Consider the following 20939-nt stretch of genomic DNA (forward strand, 5'->3'; position numbering starts at 1 on the left):
TAAAACTGCACTCCCACAGCTTGCTTCTCTATTTCTTTCTCTTCCCACCCTTCTCACAGCATGAAAGCAGCTCTGGAGAGTGCCTCACTGTCAAGTTCTAAAAGCAACCTCAAAGAAGTGAAAGAACAGGCCAAAACATATTGTCACATCTGCCATAGCTTCTTTTTTTTTTCTTTTTTTTTTTTTTAACAATAACTTATGGTATATTTCTATTTCGCCTCAGAGGTTCTTTTACTTTGTATAACATAATGCTCAGTCAACTCATAACTGTTTGTGTTGAAGGACGACAGAATACCCATCCTCTCCACTGAAATGATGAGAAGCAATATGTTGCTTTTCTAACTAACTTCTCTTTAAGTGCTTGAACTCACCTTCAGTTAACCAATATTAAGCCCAGCAAAATAGAGAGGAGGGAAGGCTGTTGGTTGATCACTTAACTTGGAACAAAGGGAAAAATTATTGCCTTGTGAACGATAATTCTCTGCTTTTCTGTGCTAAAGAGAAACTTCTCTGTGAAGAATCATCCTTGTCTAAATAAAATGACCTTTATTGATTTTATTTAAAACTCTTTATTGCCTCAGCTAAGGTAAACCCAATGGAAGTGCCACAGCTCAGAGGAGTTTATCACATCATCAGAGCATTAATTTCCTAGATGACTGTGTCTTGGAATTACATCAAAAAGTTAGTTTCAGAAGTTTTAAAAATAGGAATGGACTTCAGTAGGATCATTGAGAAAAGGATTTATTCCAGCAAAGAAACTCCAAATGTGTGCGCCATTGTCTCCCAAGCTGAAAAAAACATCTAAAAGATGCAACTAACCACTAACATCTGGGTTAGCTATTAAATGGGAATACTTTTTCTTTAGTAGCAGATCTTGAGTTTTTACAAATCAGATGCAGATAAAATTCCCAAGAAACTACCCTCCAACATCTGTACTTTCCTGGGGATTATGCTTCATATAATATTCTGGAAGGCATGAACAGAGAGACACAGCATTCCTTTATATATTTCAGGGCCTGTCTGTTGTTTTGTTTCATTTTCTCAAAAGTTATTATAATTTAAATAATTTTTATATTATTATTTTTATATTTATTATAAGTCTTAGTAGTGCAGGTAAGTGGTGTTCACCATTGTTCTCTAATCTTAAGATTGATTGTTCATAAGGATAAATAAACTTTAAATGATGTGTCAGTGTATGTGTTTCATCTAATTGTATGTTAAGAACAGTTCATTCACATGAATAAACTGCAGCCAGTATCAACTATTTCTTTTAGATAGATTTCATCAGACATTCTACTTTGGTTAAATACATTTGGCTTCATACTCTGATGTCAGGGTAGAATTTTAATGGACACAAATACAGGAAATTGGACTAGACTATCTAATCCTCTTTTCTTACCTTAAGTTTTAGAGAGTAACTATTTTCAGGAAAACTGCTCAGAGAAAAATTCTTCCTCTGTCTCATCAAATTTCTCTTTTGTTTGAACCATCTGCTCTTTCCATACCTTTTTACTATTTTCTCATGAAAGGAAAAAATACTAGTGCTGGTTCCCCTCATGAATTGTGAACACTGGCATAAAGGAAGACATGTACCACCACAAATTGAGTGCTTTCTCTTTAGCAGTTGTCTCATTTGCCTCTTCAGGAATGTATTTAATGTATCTTAATGTATCTAAACAGAAAATCAAAAAAATTACTTCAAAGAATATACTCTACTTCTGACATACCTGCCATCTAAAATGAGGTCTGGGCTGTGCTTATCTTTAGAAGGATTTAACCAACATTTCTCTCTTATACATCTGTCATGGTTTCACCTGGGATGGAGTTAACTTTTTTTGCTAGCAGCTGGTGTAATGCTTGGGATGGGAATAGTGTGATGGGGCACTGGTGTTTCTGGTTGTTGCTGAGCAGTCAAGGCCTTTTCTGCTCCTCACACCGCTCCACCAGCGAGCAGGCTGGCAGGGCACAAGAAGCTGGGAGGAGGTACAACCAGGACAGCAGACCCCAACTGACCAAAGGGATATTCCATGCCATGTTACGTCATGCTCGGTTTATAAAGCTGGGTAAAGAAGAAGGAAGGGGGAGACATTTGGAGTTATGGCGTTTGTCTTCCCAAGTAACTATTAAGCGTGATGGTGCCCTGCTTTCCTGGGGATGGCTGAACATCTGTCCACTGACGGGAAGTAGTGAATAAATTCCTTGTTCTGCTTTGCCTGCGTGTGCAGCTCTTGCTCTCTCTATTAAACTGTCTTAATCTCAAGCCAGAAGTTATTTTATCACTTTTACTCTTCTGATTCTCTCCCTCATTGCAAATGGGGGAGTAAGCAAGCAGCTGCATGGTTCTGGCTCCCAGCTGGTGTTAAACCATGACAGCGTCCAGACAAACAGAATGTCAAGGCTATCAGCAGTATAATGCAGCTAATCACAATGCTGTTAGAATGATGTTCTCTGCTCTGCTTGCAGTTTGGAGTTAACTTAGATTTTTCTACCTTTGTTTTTCAATGCACTGTAGTTGCTGCCTCCATGAGTAGGTTTAGCTACTCCTCAGCATATCTTCCATAATCAGATTGCGTAACAGGATTCATACTTGACGTTCTTTGCACAGACATACCTGACTCTCTTTGCATACATGAACAAGAGGTCTGAGGCTTCCCAGTTGCCCATATTCCCTGCACAGATATATGTATTTTTGTTAGAGAAATCTCAACCTTGCTTCATGGTACTAATCACAGAATTGTAGGGGTCGGAAGGGACCTTCAGAGATCATCTAGTCCAGCCCCACCCTGCCAAAGCAGGTTCACCTGCAGCAGGCTGGACAGGAACACATCCAGGTAAGTTTTGAATATCTCCAGAGGAGACTCCACCACCTCTCTGGGTAGCCTGTTCCAATGTTCTGACATCCTCAAAGTAAAGAAGTTTTTCCTCATGCTGAGGGAATTTCCTGTGTTCCAGCTTGCGTCCGTTGCCCCTTGTCCTGTCACTGGATACCACTGAGAAGAGCCTGGCCCCATCGTCTTGACATCTGCCCTTTAGATATTTATAAGCATTGATGAGATCCCCTCTCAGTATTCACTTCTCCAGGCTAAACAGACCCAGGTCTCAGCCTTTCCTCATAAGAGGGGTGCTCTATTCCCTTGATCATCTTCGTAGTCCTCAGCTGGACTCTTTCCAGTAGTTCCCTGTCCTTCTTGAACTGGGGAGCCCAGAACTGGACATGGTCACCTAGCATTAGTCACCTACCAACTGTCCCCACCAAAGCCTCTGACGAGTCACTGAAAATATGTGAGATTTCCCCAAAAGGGAGCTTGTTTATGAATGAGATCATTCTTTCAGGTTAGAAAGTTTCTCATACACTCCACTCAGTAGCCACTTGGGCCTTGATCCAAAGCCTATGAAGTCAACAGGAGGTTTTGCATTGAGTTCAGTGGCTTTGAATCAGGGCCATGATAAAAGGCCAGTGGGAAACTTTGACCTAGTGATTTATGGGCTTATGCAGGTAACAAGAACGTTGCTAGATTAAAGAAATGAAGAAGTCTCTTCTTTTCCTGAAAGACTGTGTAGCATGGCCATTAGTTGAAAAGAAATATCCATGCATTTTCAAAAGGTTTTTAATGAGTTTTGAACAAAAAAGGCTAAGTTTCAAGTTGCTAAATTACTCTTTCTCTGAAGTGTTTTCCTGTGAAAGTACAGAGGTATGGCACCATCAAATGTTTTCTTTTATGAGCTTATCTTACTGCTCACATTTTACTGGTCATTTAATGATGGTAGTTTTCTTTCAGCTGTTAAGAGGACTGGAAACTTTTAAGGATGGTCTATTAATGCTTCATAGCTTTACTTTACCTTTTTGTGGCCCAGTAAATGTTATCAACTTTTTGTGTGCTAAATTCATTTACTGGCCAATTTGAAAATTCCCCCTCATAAACATTTCACCTTTATTTCTTTTTCTATTAGCACCACATGGGATGAATAATAATGTTAGCATGCCCAAGCCTGGCTTCAAGGACCAGCAACTGCGCAGTAGTAATCTGGAAAAAGGTGCTCCTTACAGGGAGAACTGGCATCACAGCAGTAGAGGGGCTTGAGTTTTGCCAGAAATTTGGAACAGGTTTCTGTCCAGTAACAAGTTTTTTGTAATGTACCATTCTTCAAAAAAACCCCAAAACTTCAAGGGGTATTTGGGGTTCTCTTTCATTTGTCTCATAGGTAGTTCTTTCTTAAGGCCTTTACTTGATAAAAGTTTGCTATAAGCCTAACTTCACATAGCGCATAAATAATACAAATCCTTTAGAAACAATGAACTTTGCATCATGCAGAAAACTCTGATAGTAGAAACTGTGTCCTGGGATATGATATAGGGGTGTCCTAGACAGATATTAAAGTTTTCTTTGCAGTGCCCCATCTTGTGACATATACCATCTCATTTAGAAAGCTTAGGCCCCCATACATTCAATTCTTGATTCCTTTTGCTTAGCCCATTAACTCTTGCCCAAGCTGTCATCATCTTTACATTTTCTACAGTTTGGGTGTTGCTGTGACCCAGCAAGGAAATGACAATTCTCTAAAGTGGAAGTGGAGCTTTAAAAGGTGGAGCTTTAAAAGGCAAAGCTTTTCCAAAATGAGGTAACAATAACAATAATAAACTAGTTTCCTACCTTTCAAGGACAACAGAGGTAAGAAGAATCAAAACTCAAATGGTGTAGTGGAAAATTTTTAAAATAAATTTTCCATTTCACATAGCATAGATTTCCACTCCAGAAATATGAACCACCTGTAGAAGACCCCTGAGGGAACAGCAGTAGTGCAGGTTGCCTATTAATGTCCTGGACCCCCTCCTGTTTGCAATACATCTCAGGCAATCTTTTTTTTCCTATGTACATTTCGTGATCTCTTACACTAATTATTTGGAATTCATTTATAATAAATGCCTTATGTCTCCTTGCAGTGTGGCATGCACACTGAATGTTCTTTGGTTTTGTGTGCAGCAGAATGCCTAATACAATAGAATTCCAGACGAAGAAAGATAAGCTTTTTTGTTAAGGAGTGTTTACTTTAAAAAGGCAAGGAAATAAGAAAAGCATTATTTGGGCTAGACTGTGTGGACAAACATATTTCTGTCAGGGATGTTTTCACTTCCTATTTTGCTTACAATAAGAAACAAATAAAAAAAAAAATCTTATTGGGACAATTTTAGCTGTCTTTGGATGAACAGTGATTTATTTAGAATCACCAGGCCTTTTGTCTGCTTATTTACTTACCATTTACTACTTACTGTATTAATTTGTCTTGGTAGTTGAGGAAGACTAATAAACCATTACCTTTTGACTGAATTTTGTAATGTCAACACCTAGAGAAACTTAGAGAAAAGGGTTTCTTACAAGCAAGCATTATAAGCCATTAGCTCCCCATGAGAAGTGCAACAATGCCAAGGCTCCTCTTCCTACAGTCCAAGCAGAATACAAAATACCAGCATATTTATAGTATATTTTATGGCAAAACTGTGACATGATGCGTGATTTTGGGCTTTGCCAGGTGCCAGAGCTTCTCATTCATCCCAGAGATATAAAGACAACGGTCTGAGCCTTCTCCTCTTCTTAGCTTGAAGCCCAGGGTGTATCTAGTCCTTCTTCTACTATTAAGTTATCATAGTTCTGGCCAAGGCTTCCCCATGAAACTGTCATCAGACTGGTTTATTTTGGAAGATGAATTAGGGAGGTGAATTCTGACCCTGTCTGTAACCCAACTTGTTTTCTCCAAGATTTCTTAGGACCCAAGGGAGTGCACCACCATCACGTAACCAACAACTATGTTGTCAAGGACTTTCTGTTCCTGTGGGGGAAGCCAGAAGGGTCACTTGAGCTGGGCTTGTTGTCCATTTCCTCATGTAAAACAGCTTTACAGGGGAACAGAGTTTGCAGAGCCTTGCAACTTGCAGAGTTTGTCCTTCAGCCCCCCGGAGTGGAGATCTTGAAGTTAGTGCTCTACTTCTATGAAGGATCAAGGTTGCCTGCAATTAGGTGCTAATTGCATCTAAACCAGGTACTCAAACTATTCTTCCCAGACATAGGCACTTGAAGCTTATTCCTTTTTTAAAACCAGAATTTCTGATGCAATTCCAATACTGGCTGGAAGTACTAGGAAAGCTGGCACAGGCCTTAGGTGACCTTTTGTCCATCCAGCATGAACTGCATGAGAACACATCCAGCCAGGTTGTGTGAGAAACTGTGAAGACTTCTTCCCAAATTATTTGCTTGCAAAATTCTGTTGTTATCACTTCAATTCAGATTTACATCTGAATGAACGCAGAAGTCAAGGATAGAGTGTGCCAGCTGCTGCTTTTAGCTCTTAATGCAATAGGACATAATTCATTTCAGTGTTTGACAAACTGGGATCTTTAACGGAAATTGTTTAGTTCTATATTATTGGAAGTGGCATTTATATATTCTAGATGTTTTCTTGCGGTTCTCTTTTTCTCTGTAGTTTAGTTTTCTGGTACTAATAAGTTTTCCAGAACAGAAAAGCAATAAAGTCAAGGAGTGATTTATGTGTTAAACCAGAGATTATTCTAATGCTGAAATCTGATGTATATGTTTTCTTACCTTCTTTGCTACAAAAAATAAGGAACTTAATAGATCAATTTCTTAATCTTTGAAGGCTTTATTCAATGTGCACTTATATCAGCCAAATACCAAATGGATTTCAGATCAGACCTTTAACAGTCAAATAATGGGGTGGTATGAAATAAGCAGAAATACACATATTTTCTTCTTGTATGAGGAAGTTCCTGCTGTTGTAAAAGTGCTGTTACTACCATCCAGTGGTACTACTGGCACATCTCCATCTTATTGTTCTTATTCCCTCAAGATTTATTTACCAGTATTCACTCTTTTTTAGGCATTCTTTCCATTGCTTGGTGTATCTGATATTATGCTGTGGCATTACATTAACCTGTTCCTATGTGTTCCTTCTGTCAGGCCAAGGATTGTCTCCCTCCCAGACTGCAGCTACACTCATGCCCAGACTGCAGTGTTAAACTCCCCAGTCCCACTTTCCCCAGTGTCCATTCTCCCCTCTCCTCCCAGCTTCCCATTCCCTCCCACCCCAATACCAAACCCTCCACTCACTCTCCTCTCCTTGGGACCCTCTTCCAGGGTCTATACCCCACATAGAATTCCTCCACGTCCCCTCTTGTCAGCCCTCCTATACATCCCTACTCCCTCTACCATTCATAATTGTATTTTCCCTGATTTGTCTTTCTCTTCAACAGTAGACTGCAAAAGCCAAAGCGAATAGCTAAAACAAGGGACATTGTTTTGCTGGAATGTGTTAATAGTTTTCTGAGAGTGGGTCTTTGCTCTATAGACAATTAAAGAGCTGCTCTGTCAACTAACCAGATGCCAGGGACTCTGTGTGTCCCCCCTTTTCATTCTTTAGCTTTCTGATTTCCACCCAAACCCCTAGGGTTCTGCCTGCTGATGCCCAGAACATCCCCTGGAAGAAACTGGATGTGGCATTCAACAGTTACCATGTTAGGTCCAAACATTCAAACAGAGAAGCCAGACTGCAAAGTCTTATAAGCTCAGCCAATAAAAGGCACTGCAAGTGCCCCACATTTACTGTCTCTCAATGCTTTCCAGAGCAAATGTACTTTGTACACAAGCAAAAATGTGGTTTTGTTTTTCTAACTAGCGGCTTTGCCGTCACAGGCTGGACCCGGACACTCACATCTGAGTTCATTCCTTCTCAAGCATCAACAGCAGTACCAGCGGTCCTGCAGATCAAACAAAGCCCTGTGCAGCCTTGCAAAACCCAATTTTCTTCCTGCTGTGTCCTCAGTGACTCCACAGCTCCACATGTTCTTAACAGTAATGCTTATTTCAAGCATTCAGCAATCACTAGGTGGTCTTAAAAATCAACATAATGAGCTTAGCTTAAAACAAATCTACATGTTCCTTTAGGTTTAAAACGCATGTGAGTTGCCTTCACAAACTTTTGTTTATCACTGTGAAAAACAGAATAAAATTTAAATGTTACTACTGTAAACACTTGATTTGAAGAGGGGTCTTTCACAGCAACACCAAATAGTGTAAGGGGCTCATGCAGTGAGGCACATAAGTTATTGTAACTGGTTGCATAAATCTGTCATTCTGCCATTGACAGACTGGGTGAAATAAATTCCTTGGCTCGCTCTGGTTATAGGTCTGTGATCACTCTGCACTGACATAAGTGGTGGCTACTGCCAAAAGGGGGTGGTCTCATTTGTGCTACTTTTCTTACGCTGATCCTACTTTTCAGTGGCTGCCTGATGAGCTGGATCAGAGAACTAACTAACTGTTATTCTGACAGGTTAATTAATTATAAGCTGGATCAGTTCCTGACCCACCAAATTATGTGGATGCATGAATTTTACTGGTACCAACATTCCAGAAAAAGCTGGAATGTGAAACTGAGGAAACGAAGTTAAATAAGGAAACATTTTTTCAGCAATTCTTCAGGATATAAACATACGTTCTCCAGTCAATCTTCCTGCAATTTCCACACCAGCTTGAAAACTGAACTTGCAACCAATCAGCTGCATTTCCTATGCAGTTCCACTAAAGGCATCCCTCCCCTAAATGTCAGACTCCTGTTGCTTCACTGCCATAAGAATTGTGACTAATGGATGCTGGTTGAGTGTCTTTCCGTATCATCTGAATTCACTGAATTTCACTGAATTTTTAGAGTTGGAAGGGACCATAAAGATCATCTAGTCCAACTCCCCTGCCGAAGCAGGATTGCCCAGAGCATGTCAGAGCGTGTTACTCAGGACTGCATCCAGGTGGGTCTTGAAAATCTCCAGAGAAGGGGACCCCACAACCTCCCTGGGCAGCCTGTTCCAGTGCTCCATCACCCTCACCGTAAAGAAGTTTCTTCTCATATTTGAGTGGAACCTCCTATGTTCCAGCTTGTGCCCGTTGCCCCTCGTCCTCTCACTGGCAACCACTGAAAAGAGTCTGGCTCCCTCCTCCTTCAACCCACCCTTTAGATACTTATAAGCATTGATAAGGTCTCCCCTCAGCCTTCTCTTCTCCAGGCTAAAGAGTCCCAGCTCTCTCAGCCTTTCTTCATAAGGGAGATGCTCCAATCCTTGAATCATCCTCATTGCCCTTCGCTGGACTCTTCCCAGTAGTTCCCTATCCCTCTTGAATTGGGGAGCCCAGAACTGGATGCAGTATTCCAGTTGTGGCCTGACCAGTGCACAGTAGAGGGGGAGAATGACTTCCCTCGACCGACTAGCCACACTCTTCCCTATGCAGCCCAGGATTCCATTGGCCTTCCTGGCCACAAGAGCACATTGCTTGCTCATTGTCATTTTGCTGTCTACCAGGACTCCCAGATCTTTCTCTTCAGAACTTGACTCCAGCAGGTCCACACCTAACCTGTATTGGTGCCTAACATTCTTATTCCCCAGGTGCAGGACCCTACACTTTTCCCTGTTGAACCTCATGAGGTTCTTCCTTGCCCAGCTCTCCAGCCTGTCCAGGTCTCGCTGGATGGCAGCACGGCCCTCTGGGGTGTCAGCCACCCCTCCCAGTTTGGTATCAACAGCAAACTTACTGAGGATACACTCGGTCCCCTCGTCCAGGTCGCTGATGAATATGTTGAACAGGACTGGACCAAGTATTGACCCCTGGGGGACACCACTGGTTACAGGCCTCCAGCTTGAACCTGCTCCATTAACCATTACCCTTTGGGTCCTGTCACACAGCCAGTTCTCAATCCACCTCACTGTCCCCTCATCCAGCCCACACTTCCTTAGTTTCCCAATGAGGATGCTATAGGAGACTCTGCCAAAAGCCTTGCTGAAGTCAAGGCAGATGACATCTGCTGCCCTCCCCTCATCCAACCAACCAGTTATGGCATCATAGAAAGCTATCAGATTGGTCAAACATGATTTACCCTTGGTAAACCCATGTTGCCCACTTCCAATAACCCCCTGCTCTTCAACTTGTTTGGAGATGACATCTAGAATGAGTCTCCATTACCTTCCCAGGGATGGAGGTGAGACTAACTGGTCTGTAGTTCCCAGGGTCCTCCTTCTTGCCCTTTTTGAAGACTGGAGTGATGTTGGCCTTCCTCCAGTCTTCAGGCACCTCTCCTGTTCTCCATGACCTTTCAAAGATGATACAGAGTGGCCCAGCGATAACATCTGCCAGCTCTCTCAGCGCTCGCGGGTGCATCCCATCAGGGCCCATGGACTTATGAATGTCCAGTTTGGCCAAGTGGTCCCGAACCTGGTCCTCCTCTACTGGAGGAAAAACTTCCTCTCTCCATACCCTCCCCCTTGCCTCCAAGGCCAGGATTCATGAGGGACAGCCTTAGCAGTGAAGACTGAAGAAAAGAAGGCATTCCGCAACTCTGCCTTCTCCGTGTCTTCCACCACTAGGGTGCCCATCTCATTCATCAGTGGGCCCACATTATCCCTAATCTTCCTTTTACTGTTTACATACTGAAAAAAACCCTTTTTGTTATTCTTAACTGTAGTGGCCAAGATGAGCTCAGCTTGAGCCTTGGCCCTTCTAATTTTCCCCCTGCATATCTTCACCGCTTCCTGGTATTTCTCCTTGCCTGCCAGGCCCCTTTTCCAAAGATCATAAACCTTCTTTTTGTTCCTGAGCTCCAGCCAAAGCTCTCTATTTAGCCAGGCTGGTCTTCTTCCCTTCCTGCTTGATTTTTGGGATTTGGGTATGGCTCTTTCCTGGGCTTTTAAGAGTGCCTCCTTGAAGTACGACCAGCCTTCCTGGGCACCTTTGCCCTTCAGGACTGTCTCCCAAGGGACACTTTCAACCATGCTCCTGAAGAGGCCAAAGTCTGCCCTTCGGAAGTCCAAGGTGGCAGTTTTGCTGGCCCCCCTCCTTGCTTCAGCAAGAATTGAAAATTGTATCATTTCATGATCACTCTGTCCAAGACGACTTCCAACGTTTACATCCCCCACAAGACCTTCTGAGTTAACTATCAGCAGGTCCAGTAGGGCACTTTCCCTAGTCGGTTCTCTCACCAGCTGCGTTAGGAAGTTGTCTTCCATGCACTCTAAGAATCTCCAGGACTGTTGCCTCTCTGCTGTGTTATATTTCCAGCAGATATCTGGGAAGTTGAAGTCCCCCATGAGTACAAGGGGGGGTGATCGTGAGGCCTCTGCCAGCTGCTTATAGAATACTTCATCTGCCTTTATATCCTGGTTTGGGGGTCTATAACAAATTCCCACCACGATGTCTGCCTTATTGGTCTTCCCCTTAATTCTTATCCATAGACACTCAACGCTGTCATCGTGCGTATTGCTAAGTTCGAGGCATACAATACTGCTCTTAACATAAAGGGCCACCCCACCACCTCTCTTTCCTTGCCTGTCCCTTCTGAAAAGTTGGTAACCATCAATCACAGCACTCCGGATATGCGAGTCCTCCCACCACGTTTCTGTGATGGCAACTAGATCATAGTTTTCTTGCTGTACAATGGCCTCCAGCTCCTCCTGTTTGTTACCCATGCTGCGTGCATTCATGTAGATACACTTCAGCTGGGCTAATCGTCCCACTATTTTTCTGGGAGGGCAAGCACTAATTCCCACCTGTTCATGTGCAGACATTTCTGCAGTTACCATCTTATCACTACTCATGTCTTCACTGCCACGTGTCCTCTCCCTCATCAACTGCTGCAACAGGCTGCAAGGCCTTGCTGGCACCTTTACCTACTAGCACTGGCACGCTACTCCCGGGCACCACTTTAGTAACCCTGGTTCCAACCCCGTCCCCCTTCAAATCTAGTTTAAAGCTCTCTCAATGAGTCCTGCTAATTCTTGTCCCAATATCCTTTTTCCCCTTTGGGTTAGGCTTCCCCCACCTGCTGCCAGTATGCCTGGTGAGCTGTAGATCTGCCCGTGATCAAAGAATCCAATGTCCTGCCGTTTACACCAGTCTTTCAGCCATGAGTTGATCTTTTGATTCTTCCTATTTATCCCCCCATTCATCCCTGTGACTGGTGGGATAGAAGAGAACACCACTTGTGCTCCTGATCCCTTGACCAGTCGTCCCAGCACTCTGAAGTCCCTTTGCATTGCCTTTAGGCTTCTGGTGGCTACCTCATCATTGCCCACTTGAAATATCAGTAGTGGGCAATAATCTGAGGGCTGAACCAGGGAGTGAATTTCCCTCTGTATATCCTTAATCCTGGCCCCAGGGAGGCAGGTGACTTCCCTGTGGGACGGGTCTGGTCTACAGATTGGGCCCTCTGTTCCACTCAGAAGGGAGTCACCTATTACAATCACCTTTCTTTTTTTCTTAGTTGATGAGGTCCTGAGGCATGCGGGTGGGTGACTAGTCCTGGGTGCCTCACTGAGTAGATCGTCCTCTTCGTTCTCATTTACCTCATCCCCAAAATCCAGAACTCCAAACCTATTATGCAGATGTAACTGGGAAGGTGAGGGAGGCTGTTGGGTGTTCTGCTTGCCTCTCTGAGGAAGGACCAGCCTCCATTCTCCCCTTTCTATTAAGTCCCCTCTCTCTGCCTGGTGACAGGGCGGGAGGGGATCATCTACTTTTATTAGAGCCTCTTCTTGCTGCCTTTGCCTCAGGGTACGGCTCCACCAGTCTATTTCACTTTCGCATTCTCTAATGCTCCTTAACCTTTCCACCTCTTCTCTCAGTTCCACCACCTGCCTGAGCAGGTCGTTTATCTGCTCCCATCGCACACAATGGGTGTCTCTGGGTCCCTGTGGTACCACAGCCAGGCTCAGGCATTTGGTGCAGCCAGGGCCCTGTACGGCCGCGTCTTGGCGTGGGAGCTCGGTCTGAGTTCCCACATTCTTCTTCACAGGGGCTTTGGGGCGTTTCGTCGCCATTTCCTCTCCTGAGCCTGAACGGACCGTTCGCCCTCAGACTCTCCTTCTTTGTCCTGCGCACGAGCCCCACACGCTCTGCGCACGTGCGCCTGCGCCCTAATGTACCCGCCCTTGCGCTCACGTGCGCCCGGCACGCGCCCTGAACCTGCCGCGGCTGGAGCCGCTTTTAAATTTGCCGCGGCTCGCCCGGCCCGCCCCCTGCGACGTCAGCCTCTCGGGTCCCTCGCGAGATTCCCGACTCGTTTCGGGTCTCTCCGCTCTCCCTCGGCTTCTCCGTCTCCGGGAAGCCCCCTCTCCGTCTCGATCTAAATCAAATTTAAAGCCGCAGCACTCACCGCTGCCGCTGTCGCTCTCCGCGTGGTCTCTTCTATCTACCTCTTCTATGGGTCATGAAAGCACTTACGCTTTACCTACATAGCAGATGAAGATCAGCAAATACTCCACAAGACCTCACCAGCAGCTTTTGCTTATAGCAAATACAGATTGTATATAGATTCCACCATCAAGATATACGCTGATGAATACATGCTAATAATGTGGCTATTCTCCTTCAGGCTAAATTGATTTAAGATGCAATATTCTATAAATCTTCCTTGGTTAAAGTATGAAAACACACATTTTAAGTGAAAAAGATCTCTGGGAAGTTTGTGAAGAATTTTGAAATGATCTGCATATGTCTCACATTAATTATTTGTTTAGAGTTGTACATTGAATACTTTTACAATAGTACATTTACTCTACTTTTCTGAAGGAGTTTCTAGATTATTATTTTCCAAGGCTGGAAGAGCTCATCATTGTTATAAGGCTGCATTTATTATTTTTTTTTTATAGACTGATATTACCAAAGATTACTGTAATATCGAAGACATTTTTTTTCTGTCATGGTCACATTTCATACATATACGTATAAAAGCTTGAACCTTCCTGATTTAAGTTCCATACTGTGGTAACTCTTCTTGAACAGCAAAGTTATTATTTTCTACCACTGAACACATGAACTGTCTGTCCATGCTGACAAAGAACTTAGCTCATCCTATTCCTGAGTCTTCCAGAAGTGCTTTTGGGCATTTGTTTAATTATATCCTCTAGAAAATATCTGTCTCATACTTCCGATATCCTTAATTAAATGGTCAAAGATTTCCCTCAGTTACACACCCTCTGATGTACACAGATTTATTAACAATGAATGGGTGAATTCTGAGCTTAGGACAGAAAAACCGTACAAACTTCAGTATCTGCTGCAGAATCCAACAACAGCAAAAGCTCCTCCTAGAAAAAGTCAGAAATTATTTTTAATGTTATTAAAATTATCTATCTGCTGTGCTCCCTTAACCATCTTCACAGAGTTGGCAAAAACAGGTTTCCTAAGTTTCCAAAGAAATTCAGCCTGAAATGAAAATCAAGCGCAGAAAATTCCAGCTTCCATGGTTATGGTGACACTGTAAGCAAGTAAATTCAAGCATCCAAAATATACTAGCTTACCTTAGTTACAGCTATCATTACCCCAATTATTTAAAAATATTAGGAGGCGTGACAGAAATCCTTACCTAAAATGCTATGTAAGCATGCACGTATATCTGAGTAATGCAGGATTTGTAAAAATGGAATTTTACCACTGTGGACACTCATGCTATCCTGCTGTAAGGGTACGCAATACACTGGGCTTGTTGGTCAAGGAGCAAGGCTGTGTTCTTAACACATTCTTCAACTTCCGTTGTTGTTTGATTCGAGCACATTCTACAGAGTCTTCCAAGGAGATTTTTAAGAATTCGAGGACATTTAAAAATGTGTAGATTCTATGCAGGCGTGGGTGACATTTCTTTTAACAAATATAAAATGGGGGCGATAAATCCAGAATCTGTTACAATTTACATAAAAGAAAACTCTGTTAATTTTGACAGGATTTAGTTCAGTCACTTCTAGTAAATTAGCAGGGTGTAATATTAGCTTATTCTGACACATCCTTGGAGCTACAACTGTACCAGTATTAATCCATTCCAATCCCTGACACATAAAAAACATTTCAAGTGCCATTCTCCAATACCACACAAAGTGATATTTAACAGCCCCTTTAAGTATAAGAATTCCATTGGGACACACAGTTAAAGAAACACAACTGTTAAACCAAACCAGCGCCTTTCTTAACGCTTAAATCCATTTATACTTACTCTGGTGCAAGCGGATTCAAGACATCAATTAATCAAAGTGTTAAGGGGCAATTTTATGATGTTTAAATGTTTTGTGCATTATTATATTGTGACTGAGAGTTTAGAATTGTTCCAGATGTTGAAAACATCATTTTATTAAAATGAAAAGAAGTTCAGAACTCTATTGTATCCCATCAGCCTCAATTCAGGCCAGCTCTTCTACCACTTACTCTAAATCACTGATGTTTGGAGACTTGCCAGGAAAACAAACTAGTCCCCTGCTAACATTTCCTTGTCTATACAAAGTTGGTTATTTACAATTAGAGAGTCTCCAAGAATGACGTCAAGACACCATTTATAAATTGAAAAAAGCAAAATAACTTTCAAATGAGCGTTCAGGATCCAGATGAAGAGAATATAGAAATACAAATGTAATTATAAATGCAAATATAAAATGTGTTTTTGTGCACATAAATAAATACATAAGTGTAGAGAGATATATATAAAAAAGACAGAAGCAGCTGAATCTAGTGGCCTACAGGGCCCAGGTGGATCCTTCCTGTCTCAGCCCCAGGAACACAAGACTGCTACAGTCCTATGTCCCTGGGTGCAGAGAGGAGGGCAGCTGAGCCTGTACTCCTGATGGGCGCTCTCATACCCCACCAGCACTCTCATAACATGAGCCCTGCAGAGGGCTCCAGCCGCTCCACCTCTCCATCTGCTCAGGCCGGAGGTCCACTGGTGGGTCCTACACACAGAAGAGGTGGGTCACACCAGCAGCTGGCCCAAGGCTCTCAGGACCCAGGGGATCTTGTCTCCCCCTGCTGTTCTTGGTGGGTGGTCCTACTCCATGGCTGGTGGTCAGGTCTCCCACCCTGCTCATTGGCCATTCTGGCTTGCACTTCATTAACAGTTAAGCATGCACAAATGCAATATGGGACTGTAGTTGCTGGCCTGAGACCCACAGCCTCTCCTGCTGCTGACTCCCAAATCTATAGCCCCTTGGACCAATGGTCTCCCTCTGCTCCAGTTGCTGGTGCTCGGACTTCTCGTCCAACACACCACCCAGTCAAACTTGACATTTGTTAGTGGTTGTACAGCGGATACAGAATATTTCTCAGACTAGAAAGCACACCAACACAGAATACAGTTAGAAATAGGATTTAAACATAAAGATAGCATAGATAGGATAGACACTTTTTCTTCCTGGATCCACTCTGATCCCTCCCATGTTCTTTGGTCCTTCCCCTAAACATCCCTTAGTAAATTTTGCACCTTCCCATGGAAAGGTCTAATAGCAAATTTTACCCAATCCCACAATTCTCTGCTCCCTACACCCCAGAATAAACCATTTTCCCCTGAAGGCAGTAACCCTCACCAGTTTGCAGTGTTTTCCTTGGCTCCCCTTGGTGGATTCCCCCCAGAGACTATGGTCTGATCCTTTTTCAATAATCCTGGAAGTGGCCAGGTCAGGGCACCCTGTTTGAATTGAATAGGTTATAGGGGTCGCTCTGCCCATCATTGTTTCTCTTATCTTCGACAGGCCTTTTTAAAATATGATTAGCCTTCATTAGCATACCCTATCATATAGGTCTTCCATTTTTAATTTATTTGGTGCATTCAATGTGCCTTTCTCTCTCCTTTCCACCTATACTGTACTTAAATCAGTACTCTGTAGCAAAAAAACCCCAACAAAACAGCATATCACAAAGACACAAGGATGAACTACCTACATCTTGTATTAATAATGGTCCAGCTGTGGCAGCATGGTATCCAGCACAAGATATATCATCTTCTTTTGGTAGGTTTCACACAGTCCAGCAGGCTTTGACTTGTTCCTGCTAAATGCACTGAAACACCTCCATATTCCTCAGCTTTGCAAAACATTGTTTCTAGTCTTTTTCCCTTCTTCTTCTGCACTTTCATCCCTTATCCAGATCAACTCACCACATGGTTTTAAGTTTCTGTCCTGTATGTGATTCTCTCTTCAGACGAACATCTGCATATTTCTCAGTTTACATCCTTCAACCAACCTAACTCTGTCTGAAATATGGTGCTGCAAAAAACAAATCCCTTCCCAAATGCTCTCCCTCTGTTTCTTGGCAATGAATGCCAACCTCCTCTCCTAGTCCTGGTCACTTTACAGTTTTGGTGACATTTTTATGTTCTCCCTGTTTCTTCTCCCCAGCATGTCTTTCCGCTTTGTGCTTGTCCATGTCCATGTATTCCTCCTCTCTGCTTGAGCTCTTTCTGGCTCTTATTATCTCTTCCTTTTTGCTGCAGCGACCTCTTCTCCAGCAGACTCCTGCGGATTTTGGTTCATTACTTCTACAACCTCCCCATTGCCTGAAAAACCATTCATGTTTTCCAAAATCACTCCATATCCGTGGCTTCCTTTGTCTTGTGCACAAAGCTGCATTTCTTTTAGCAACTGCATAAGAAGCCAGTCACTGTCAACAAGTCTGTTGTGATTCATAGGACACTTACTAAGCCTCACCCTTTTGTGTGCTACTCCAATCTTACCAAGCTCCCGTTTAAATCTCTTCATTGGCTTCTTCTTGGCCCGAAGTCAAGGTTTTCCTCATCTCTGAGATGGGAGGTAAACTTACATCTCTGTTGAATGCAAAAGCAAAAGTCTCATTAACAGCTCCTGCATCAAGACATCACACTGGTCTTTGCTACTGAGTAATTTTGGCTTCATTTTCCTTTCATCTTTAATTATTCTTTCCCAACCTTTCTGCTGTATCAAGATAATTTCAGTATCCATTTCCTCTTTCTTCTGTTTCTGTCTCTTTGCCTGCTGTTAGGGTTGCTCCATCTTTTTGGGGTATCCCAATCTTACTGATAGCTTAATCATCCCTGTATCCTTGTCCCCTTTAAATAACATTTCTGCCCTGATGTTCATAAAACTAGCCATTCCTACAAAGACTTTAAAACCTGCCCAAACATATCCTTCAAACTAGAAGCAAAAGTTGGTTTCCAAATATGGTAATCTCTCTTCCATCACTTCACATTTTTTCATCATCTCCTCTCTCTGGGCTCAGTATGGCCCTGTAGGCACAGTGCTGACCATATCTATATCTCCTACTACACTCTGTCTCTCCACTTATAACGAGGCAGAATTCAGGCACGAAAACTTGGTATCTTATGGTAGCGCAAGAGATTAGAAAAAAGTGGATGACTGAATTTTTAAGTTTTCTTTTGAAAATTCAATCCTTTTTCTTGTGACTAGATGTGTCAATGGAGAAGTCAGCAGGTAGTTGAGAATAATATTAATTCAGCATTTTGCAAAAGACACTGGGACTTGAAGTATGTGTGGGATGGAATATGCCCCATGTTAGCTGATGCATTCTGACACATCGTAGCTAACATTCAGGGCCCGCTGTGTGGTTTGTCTTCTGCTGATCTTTGGCAAAAAGCACATGTAGAGACTAAGATTCATAGCTGGACTTGGCAGCTTTCTGTAGCTGAGTGGATTAAGCCAGTGCGGTGAAGGAGGAGGTGGGCAAGCTGAAATTATTTCCATATGGCAGAAGAATTTCAATTTCCTAAGGGAATATTAAGCCTAGAGGCTGAGCCTTCAAAGCTTTCCAGACTTATAAATGCACCTTTGCAGAAAAGCCTGAGAGTTACGGCTGGAGTCCCCTCAGAAGCCTGAAAACCAATACGGTGCTGGCATCGTATATCTCTAGCTGTGCAATAGCTGAGGTGAGAAATCTAAAAAAGAAGAATTAAATATTAAGAAAAAAGGTCTGATAAAGGGAGGGAGTAGCTAGTATTTTGTACTTAGTCAATAATCTCTCAAACAATTAAATATGTCATACAGACTTTCGAGTCAAATTGTGGTGGTCACACACCAGTGTGGCTTTACTTCATCCTTTCCAAAACCTGCAAAGACATTGGTTTTCTGAGCCCAAGCCTAGTGTTGCAAGTTTACTTGTGTAAGAAGGCATTTCTTCAACTGGGGACCTGGGGGGGTTGAATTAATATTAGGAGGATCTTCACATGGAAGAAAATGCAGAATCATTATGTTATATTCAGTACCAGCTGGGTCCTGAAAAGCTGAAAATCTGCCAGCCAAGCAATTTTGGAAATGGGGAATAATAGTATACAATACTATTTTTGATAATAATAGCCACTCACCCAGATGTATTTGTAGCATCTGGGATCACTGTAATTCACACTGCAATTGTTATGTCTCCTTTACACACCTTTTCATGTATACGGAACATTTCAGCTTGTACACAATGAATGCTTCTTCATCTTGATGCTGTCATTTAAGGATGCTGATAGCTTTATCTCTGCCTCATTAGACTGAATATTTGTATATTCAGCCTTTGGGTGTGACAGCTTCATCACCTACATTGGTTGACTTTAAAAACTATCACTTCAATAGAAAACAGGGAAGAAAAATCCTCATTTTTTGAAAGGTAAAAAGGTGCCTGAAAAATTCTGAAGGGAAAAATCAGTTTTGTATGAAAAGGGACAGCGTTTCATTTAAAAGTTTCTTTTGCTTCACTTTTTCTTGTTTTACTTTGTCTTGCTTTGTTTTGTTCTCTGTTTTCTGGGGAAAAGAGAGAAAGAAAGAAAATGAGGCTGGCTATCTCTTTTATTGATAAAATATTAATGCAGAATGGGAGAACAATTTGTAATTATTGCCTCCTGAGTAAAATTCATTTCAGGCTATTGAAGGAAGACAGAAATTGCAGAGGAAAATTTCAAGATGAGACCTGGCAATTGTATAATTTATGTTAGCAGTTATTTGTATAAAGTGTTTTCTTATCAATTTAATCTAGACTGATAGAGGTCACTTTCTCTTTAGTGAGATCTGCTGTATAGCCTTGCGTAGCTGGTGCTAAAATAGGTGCATCTTTTATCATTTCTTTGGATATTAATTCCCTTTTATCTTTAGGAAATTATCATTTCTGCTGCCTCCATCAATTCACCAAGAGTGTTCATTCTCTATCTGCTAAAGCTATATACCATAAGGAAATGGTACGAACATAATGGGAAAACTGAAGAACATTCCCAAAATTACTCCAGTCCCTCATAGTTATATAGTGATTTTGTGTTCTGCCAATAAAGCTGAAAGAGTCGGGTATATCACTGGCTGCTTATTCTGATCATGTGGGAAGTGATTTAAATTAATTTGAAAAAGTGAAAACACATGAAGCAAACTAGCTCTTGCTGTGGGCAAATGTACTGTTTGGACTTATTATCTTCCTATATTTGAAGCAAAGATAAGTTCATTATAGCCTGTATTTGGAGCAGATTAAAATTTTCACATTACCCAAGGACTGACAGAGAGAGAAGCCATACATTTCTAACCAAACCAAAGACAGCCTTTCATGTTTCTTACCACATGGGTATATCAAAATGACTCAGGGCAAGAACTGCATTCTGTGAGCCGGAATATAAATTCTGACCTATAGGCTTGCCTTGGCTTACAGTAAATGTCCCACAGATGTAACTGAGAGGTTTGAATGGAGTAAAGGCAGATTTTGTATGACTTAAATGGCAGTTATTTCTGATTTGTGCAATGGCAGGGTTTCGTAGTCATCACCCGACAATGAGGGGCAGGGTGAGAGCAGTTTGGCTGGAGAGTGCCCCTGTCTCCCTCTCCTCTCACCCTTACTCTGTTCTTTTCTCTTTTTTCCCCTCCTTTTTTCCTCTGTGTTTTTTTCTTCCCAAGAACTATATGAACTGTACTCACAGATTTTCCTTCTACGCTCTTCTCTGTATCTGGTGCCGAAATGGGGTTCACAGAAAAAAGCTGTGACATTTACAGCATCATTGTACAGCGAGGTAGCTGATAGGGGACTGAGTTTATGAAATCACTATTTCAGGCTGATGAAGATTACTTCAATTTTAAAGATTCAATTTATGTATATATTGCAGCATTTATGTATATGTTGTAGCTG

This window comes from Numenius arquata, chromosome 7, assembly GCF_964106895.1.
Source record: "Numenius arquata chromosome 7, bNumArq3.hap1.1, whole genome shotgun sequence".
NCBI lineage: Eukaryota > Metazoa > Chordata > Aves > Charadriiformes > Scolopacidae > Numenius > Numenius arquata.